Source organism: Trachymyrmex cornetzi, unplaced genomic scaffold, assembly GCF_001594075.2.
Source record: "Trachymyrmex cornetzi isolate Tcor2-1 unplaced genomic scaffold, Tcor1.1 scaffold302, whole genome shotgun sequence".
In the NCBI taxonomy this organism is placed as follows: Eukaryota; Metazoa; Arthropoda; class Insecta; order Hymenoptera; family Formicidae; genus Trachymyrmex; species Trachymyrmex cornetzi.
In genome coordinates this window covers 771,429-780,118 of record NW_017297714.1, presented here as the reverse complement: position 1 = coordinate 780,118, position 8,690 = coordinate 771,429, and the positions used below count along the sequence as shown (strand labels likewise).

Genomic DNA, 8,690 nt, shown 5'->3' with positions numbered 1-8,690 from the left:
TATATATATATATATAATTTATAATTACCGAAAGACTCAAAGAAACTTGCACGAACAGTAGGATCGCTCGGTCACTAGTTATTCATATTAGTACGGTAAGGGTTAAAATGACAAAATTTTTTACTGCTTTACTTATCATAAATTTCTTACATAATTATTTTGATAGTTCAACAAAATTATTTTCAGATCTGTATTTATCTAAATTTTTAGATACTGCAGCAAAATCGTTTTGTGCACTGTGTTGTATACAATGTGATAAAACGTATAGTGTATGGTTCTGAAGGATTAATTTTCCAAATGAACTCTGTTGTATTTTTCGTTACGTGAATATTGATAGGGGATTAGGTTATCACATACTGTATATATACGTATATAATAACATATATCAATTAAAGTATTATATAGAGGAAAGTTGCCGATACTGACATAGGTCTTCTAAAGTGACACTCCCTTATTTCTCAGAAACTAACTATTGCACTTTATTAATACTAATAAAATCATGATCTGTTTAGCTAATTAAAGAAGTACAAACTCATAATTCATATATTTGTGGCTTATTTCTATACCAAATCAGCTAAAAAATTCTATGAATCCGAGAAGAAAATTCTTACGGTGTTCTTTTGCAAATTGCGTAATTAAAATAATAGTTATTACTGTATTATTGATAATATTATGTCATTTTAAATGTTTATAGTTTCATAAATTAGTTTTCTTTACGGAATAGGATATATCTTTATTTATAGAATAGGAATGTTGGTATTATTGCCTACTATGTCAGTTTTGGAACCCATTTTGTCAGACGCTCATTTTTGTATAACTTACGAAAAACTTAATTATTGCAAAATTGCAAACAGTATTATAAAAATTGGTTATACTATCTGATAGACAACACTTTTTACTTTGTATTTATGTTTTTGAAGTTGTATTTTTACCTTTTGTTTAAGAAATATTGTCCAAAAACAAAGTGGTATGTCGGTATCGGTGATCTTCCTCTAATAAGTTATGTACGCATAATAATTATTTATTGTACATTAATTATTATATAAAGTTACATATTTAATATATGTATTTGTTTCTCATAAATAAAAAATCAATTAACACCATAAACGTAATAAATATGGATTGCACATTTTCTATCTTAATTAGTATCTGTATTCCGTTAGAAAGAGAAAGCAATGTTGAATTCGTATAAGTATCTCTCTTTAATTCGTTTTGAGTGGGAAAAGTAATAGAACAAACAATAGAAACGCCGATTTAACCTTATCTGTCATTATTCCCACTACTAATATTTTGGAAATGGATCAAATACTTGATTTCTTATTTGGAAGATGATAATGAGCGTTTTTAAGTATCTTCAACATTTTTGGTAAGATACATAAAACGAGAGTGCCAAATTCAAGATATTTATTTTGCGTCTCGATTCATCTGGATTGAACAAGTTTATTTGCAGGAACGACTAGCCAAAGTAGAACGCTGGAAATTGAAGATGCGATAAAAAGGGCGCACTTGCGCTCTTCTCATCGTACCGAGGATGGTAATCAAATTCTCAAAAAGTGCTATCTTCTTATCGAGATTCCGAAAAAAATACTAGAGATCTTCAGAAGTTAAAAAAAAAAGAAAAAGCTATGAAAAGAATGACACAAGGAGCACTGAGCGAGGAGAATGTACATTGTAACAACGTCAAATAATGCAAACGGACAATTTCGATGGGATATAACTCGCATTACGGAAATCGATACTCCGCCAGGAAAATTTTACTCGTGTGTGTACATGTGTATGTGTGTGCAATGTTTGCTCATGCTATAAAAAATTCGACGGAACTTCGATCCATCGGACGTAATGAAATTTTCCTTAACGCGTGACGTTGCTTTCGTAACGAGTTGTCTCTCCTGCGCAGATGGAAATAACTCGCTTGTTTAATGCAACTGTCGTCAGGTCGTTGTCCTCGTGAGATCGGAGACGAAGAATAAAGGAGATGAAGAGAAGGGGCAAAATTTTCTGCAAGATGGGAATGAAGGAAAACAAGATTTCTCTTCCGGATGCTTACGTGCCGAGGGTTAAAAAAACATCGTACAAGACATTACAGAAAAAAAATGCAATGGGGTCAGCTGACGTCGAGCTTCCTCTTCGGACATTCGACAGTTCCCTGCGTATCTCAAACGCCCGCCCGAGGAGAAAAAAGCTCAATAATGAGAAACGAAGGATGAAGCGTGTTTACAGCGACCGAGGAGAAAAAAAATGTCCCTGACAAGAAGCAGTCAATTTAATTTCTTTAATCTGGTTTTTTCCCATTTGGACGCTGTGACTTTCTGAAATGCGAATAAATACGAATGTAGTTAGAAATTGTCGACTTGTGTCTCTTTTATCTTTATATCTTTTGCGAGTTCCAAAGTTAAACGTTGTAGCAAAATAGTAACGACGTTGTATTACGTAAAATGCATATTATCCTTGGCGTTGCTGGGGTTACAATTATTTCTCGATATTCATTAAACGTTAGTTAAATATTAATTAAATGCACATGCGTATAAAATTAATGATGATGGAATTAACACAAGAGAAATCCCTCGCGCTCACATATACACGCACACGCGCACACACGCAGAGTACACACTTATCGATCAGAGGTGCACCAGAGAGATCTTCCTCTCTGATTGAGATCCGAATCGAATGGTTACACAAAACAGAACAAAGGACTGAAGCGCACGTTTGTGAGATTATTGATCGTCAATTTCTTACCTGGCGATTCCGGTGTTCCTCCCACACCTGTCGTTTCCGGAATCCAACCTCGTCCATGCTCCGGAAACGTATTGGGTCCGCAATAGAAGAAATTGATGTTCTTTTCGCAATTCCGCCAACTGCGCGTAACGTGTTAAAGCTTCCATCAGGCGTGATTCTCCGTGCGATCACGCTCGAAATAATAATTCGCGTGTCTTCCCAATGAAGTTTGCAGAACACTTTATTTTGCGAATTCGCTGTTCGAGGGCATTTTCAACGTGACACCACTTATTACTCTTCCATATATTTTTCTTTTTCACTAACTAGTTGTCGCTTTACGAGGAAAATATAAAGCGTTACTTCCCACTGCAGAAACAGCACGAACAGAATTGTTTATTCGACGACAATCCCGTCCGTTGTTATTTTATTGAAACATATTTTTTAAACATTTGTTCACAATTTCCTTTTTCATCCCTCAGAAAGGCACGCTTGTCTATTTTTCTTTCTGCAAATAAAAGTATTCATTGCACGTCTCGCCGAGATCATTCCTTTTTTCTTCAGGGAACGTTAATTCCTAGAATTCATGTATCAAGCAATATTTGTGTATATAAAACGATCGTCAGAGAGAAGAAAAATTTTCTGTAACTCTTTAAATTCTTCATTATCATATTCTAATGCATTACTAATTTAATGTATAATTTAATGTATAATTACAGACAGTACTATGTGTGTGATGCAATGTTGGAGCTTGTAAGATTTTAATTATCTTGATTTTTTTAGAATTTACTCTTATTACATCAAATTTTCAATATACTTATACATAATTATCAATCATAGCTTCTACGAATGGTATCAAAGGATATATTATTATTAATATAATATACATCTTTTTTATTTTTCACATTACGTTATGATATAACAAAAAAAAGATTCATTAAATTATATTAGTGTTACATATTCCTCGATATATTTTCTACATTAACGAATCGAAAAATACAGTTAACTTTAGAGTATAATTGTGTTATTAATAAAATATATGAAACTTTTAATCTAATACGAATTTAAAGTTTACATTTTATACTGTATATTAAAAAAAATAATTAAAAAATATTAATTTATCGCGAAGATGTAAAACGAGGCAATTCGTCCTTCACGGTTGACATAAAATCTCCATAATAAATCAAACTAACCAAGACTCTTTATAAATCAAAAAATTGGAAAGAATACGGCCGTTAGGAGTTAAGCGCAGAAGACGTCGTGCAAATATATACACTTATGAAGCTTGAAACTTCTTTATTCAATAAACGCGCTTACATGTTTCGGCTCATTTTTGAGCCTTCCTCAGAGCAAACACAAACTAACATATATAAAATAAAAGTTATCCTGTCATAGTGAGCTCCCCTACATCGAGAATTTAAATGCCAGAATTAAACAAAAAGAAATAAAAGGAAAATGAAAAAGAAGGGAAATATTTAAAATGTCGAATTAAAGAATATAGAAACTAATTTATCAAAAAACTTTAAGAATATAATTAATTATCCCGAAAATAAGGACGCTCACCACGATTACAAAGCATCGTATCGCAAACATTACCATGAATAATTCAAGATCCGGTTCCTGATATATTGGCCAGTCGGTATCAGACACAGTGAGTCACATTTTAATTATTAGCTAGTATTAATGAAAACTGTAAAGTCCTTTTCTTTCTTTTTGTTTAATTCTGGCATTTAAATTCTCGATGTAGGGGAGCTCACTATGACAGGATAGCTTTTACTTTATATATGTTAGTTTGTGTTTGCTTTGAGGAAGCCTAAAAAATGAACCGAAACATATAAGCGCGATTGCTGAATAAAGAAGTTTCAAGCTTCATAAGTGTATTATTTGAGCGTCGTCTTCTACGCTTGATTCCTAACGCCCATATTCTTTCCAATTCTTTATAAAATTTCCACTTGTAGGCATCTGACACAAATGATTTTAGTGTCATTTTAATTAGCGTCGAGACACTGCAGTCGTGTCTCTAGGTCTTAAATAATATCGCTATCGTTTGATCGAATGATGGTCATCTGAAGTTAAAGGTTTTTCACTAAAATCGTAACTTTTAACTTTAGATGGCCACCATTTTGTTAAAAATTATTATTTTTTAAAAAGCTACGATTAAACGATAGCGTCATCATTTAAGATTAAAATAACACCAAAATTATTTGTTTCAGATGCTTAGAAATAGAAATTTTGTGTCAACTGTAAAAGACACAATAGTTTTCTTAAATGTTTTATATTTTTGCGACAAATTAATATTTTTTTAATATGTAGTATATAAAATATAAACTTTAAATTCGTATTAGATTAAATATTCCATACACATTTACAACACAATTACACCTTAAAGTCAATTCTACTTTTCAACTCTCATGTCTGCCCTTCACCCAAAAAAAAATATTCTGCCGATAAGCTGGGAATTACTCTTAGCATTTCCTCTAAGCAAAAAATCTTAAATGAATCAGGTGCGTGTATTTATAACACGTATTCATCTATAAAAATGAGGACACATGAGCTACGATCAAAAATAAATTCCTCTATACAAAATTCTATTATAATAACTCGAATAGCCTTTTGAAATAAAAGAATATGCAAGATACTTCTTGTTCATCCTCTTATTTCAAAAGACTATTCAAATTATTATGATAGAATTTTGTATAGAGGAAATTATTTTTGATCGTAGCTCAAAACTCTGATTCCTCAAAACGTGTTATCCTATAAGCTACACATCCTAGCTACATATCTCAAGAAGATTCCTGTATTGAAAGGAATATTATTCTCTACAAACGAGAGTATTTTTTGGATTACGTAAAAACGACTTTCTCTATCCAAATTGCATGCAACATAACTTTTATATTGTTCCACAATGGTGTTTTTTCATATAATATTTATCTTAATTATTTTGAATTAATAAATACCAGCGTGTTATTTCGTTTCTATGTAACCTCATCAAATATTAATAATATGAAGCTGTTATCATGAAATTAAGAATGGTTACAGTACGAAGTATACCGTTGGCAATAACTCGATCACAAGCGTGCGATTAGCTCAGCGTAAATGTATTAGGCTTACCGTTCTAGGGATCGTAAGTTCAAATCTTACCGGAGCCGGCGATGCGATGCGTTTTTAAATAATTAGTTATAGTTAATAAGACGGAATATAAGTATGCAAAACAGTAAAAATATAAATTAAACTGGAAAAATAAAAAGTAATAGTAACAAAAGAATTATTTTTTTCATTAAGATATAACCATAATTTTCTTATAACAAGTAAATATGATATTTAATTCAAGCGCAAAGAGATTCTTCCATTATTAAGAGGATTGCAATCTTAAAGCCAACCTGTCATGGGTAAACGAAATTCCTCTACTTTGGAGAGTATCCTCTCGAGGTCATATATAAATGGAAAATCCTCTGACATTAATACGGAACCGCTAAACGGTAGAATATTTTTTTTGGGGTGTTAATCCATACAATCTCTCAAACTTTTTCAACATTTTGTTCTTTTAACTTAACAACTTTACTTTCTACAAGAAAATCCGACCTTTCGTATTTTTATCTATACGACGAAATCAAGAATCATACATGGGCGTAGGTCCTTTCTTTATTGCGAAAGACAGAAAAACAAAAAAGTGGTCTTTATTGGTTCGCTAAGACACGTTGGTTGTTTTAACAAGATATCGCGAGAGATTTAGACGGAACAGATGTAACTTTGTTCTCGCACAAATCCTAAATCCATTTTTTCTTCCTCATTTCATCGTCCACAAACCCTAAATCCATTTTTTTCCCTCATCTCATCATCCTTGTTGCATAACTTTCCTTGACCGGCTTAACTGAATGGTTCCGCGATATATTTAATTGCGAATAGCCGAGTCGTAATTAATTTCGTATTAGAAGCGAATCTGTTGGAATAATTATTTAGTATGGCGCGTACGCTCATATGCAATTACAATTTTATTTTAATTAACAGTTCTAAAGATGATTTTCGATGTAAAATTGTTCAGAACATTTCATAATTTCATTGTTATTCAAAAATGTTATTATTTTATATAACATTATAAATATATAGAGGAAGGTCACCGATACCGACATACCACTTTGTTTTTAGACAATATTTCTTAAACAAAAGGTAAAACTACAACTTCAAAAACATAAATACAAAATAAAAAGTGTCTTTTATCAGATAGTATATAAGCAATTTTTATAATACTGTTTGCAATTTTGCAATAATTAAGTTTTTCATAAGTTATGCAAAAATGAGCGTCTGACAAAATGGGCTCCAAAACTGACACAGTAGGCAGTAATGCTACGTATTCCTATTCTTTTTCTTTTACAGGAATTATCTGTATAAAGTACCTATAAGTGAATGTATATAAGATTTTGCAGAATCATTTTACTTCGTTATAAAACATTTTTATTGAATTATATGCATATTTACTTTATGCTATTCTACAAGATGCAAATATGTAACGCGATAATTTTTCTGGAGTTGTTCCATATATGCACGATTGCCTTCAACTCCAATAGACTTATTTGACACTATAAAGCAACATTATAAAGATTAAGTTAGCTCATGGTCTGTTTTACGGACAGGTGTGTCGGTTTACGCTACACCCCAATTTTAAATTAAATATCGTATTATGAAAAGACTAAGAGAAAAAATAATATAAATAAAACTTATTTCAGGAACTACAAGTATTTAAAATGACGTAATATTATCAACAATATAGTTACTATTATTTAAACTTCACAATTTGCAAAAGAAAATTGTAAGAATTTTATTTTCGCATTTGTAGAATTCGTCTTTAGCTGATTTGATATAGAAACAAGCCACAAACCTACGAATTATGAGTTTGTACTTTTTTAATTATGTAGCTAAACAGATCACGAATTTATTAGTATTAATAAAGTGCAATAGTTAGTTTCCGAAAAATAAGGGGGTGTCACTGTAGGAGACCTATGTCAGTATCGGCGACTTTCCTCTATATATATATACCATGGTATATATATATATATATATATTTAATGTTATTATTTCTAGTTAATTAAAAAATACTTACCAAGTACATTTAGGTACTTGATTGACTAGAATTCTTTCGGTATCATATACATGTTTTTCCATGAAAAAGCTATTCATATCATATAAGATTATTAATCATATTCGAATTTTGTTCGTGCGCAATAAATTACTCTAAATCTGTAACAATGAAATTTCACTGCATTAAATTGAAATTTCAATACAGGCATTAGTGGCAATTGCGCCAATGTTACTGCCAGTGAATTTTATTGCAAGATGGGAATGGAAAATCCATTCGATAATTAGAGTGAAAAATTTACTCCAAAAAGGAGTAAATTTGGAGGTTGGAATAATGACAGAATAATGTCATTCCAAATCCAGATAACAAAAGTTACAGAGACAGATTTCGAACAGAGCATGCTCTTAATTTATTGACCTATTAATCTTATTTTTAATTGTTATTATTTTATTTTTAATTATTTTATTCTGTCTCTCATGTTTATAGCTACGTTTACACCATGCACTTAGTCCGCGATCTATACGATAGGTGTCTTTGTTTAACCTACAGGATAAACAAGGACATCTATTGTATAGACCGCGGCCTAAATGCGGTGTAAACGTAGGCTATGTCATATCCCGGGTAGAATTTTGTCGGGGCGTGCCCTACGTCCATGTAGGGCCTGAACAGGCATGCCCTAAAATAGGTCTGTCAACGTTGGGCCCAAATAGGTATATCCTAAAATAGGCCTGCCATCGTTGGGCCTAGAAAGGGCCTAGAAAGAAAAATTCTAGATGGAATTTCCTAAACAGGCCTTGAATGGGCACTGACGTGAGTGCCCCTAACAGGACCTGCCATCGTTGGGCCTAGAAAGGGCCTGGAAAGGAAAATTCTAGATGGAAGTTCCTAAACAGGCCTTGAATGG

General features: G+C 31.9%; 1 protein-coding gene across 1 annotated transcript in view; it reads right to left on the bottom strand.

Moving 5' to 3' along the window:
* Window positions 1-3,130, bottom strand: part of RhoGEF3 (Rho guanine nucleotide exchange factor 3) — a 179,008-nt gene extending 175,878 nt beyond the window's left edge. Inside the window, exon 1 of the mRNA XM_018509523.1 lies at window positions 2,737-3,130. The gene's annotated coding sequence lies outside the window, so the exon portion shown is untranslated. The remainder of the gene's footprint in view (window positions 1-2,736) is intronic.
* Between the last annotated feature and the right edge of the window lie 5,560 nt (window positions 3,131-8,690).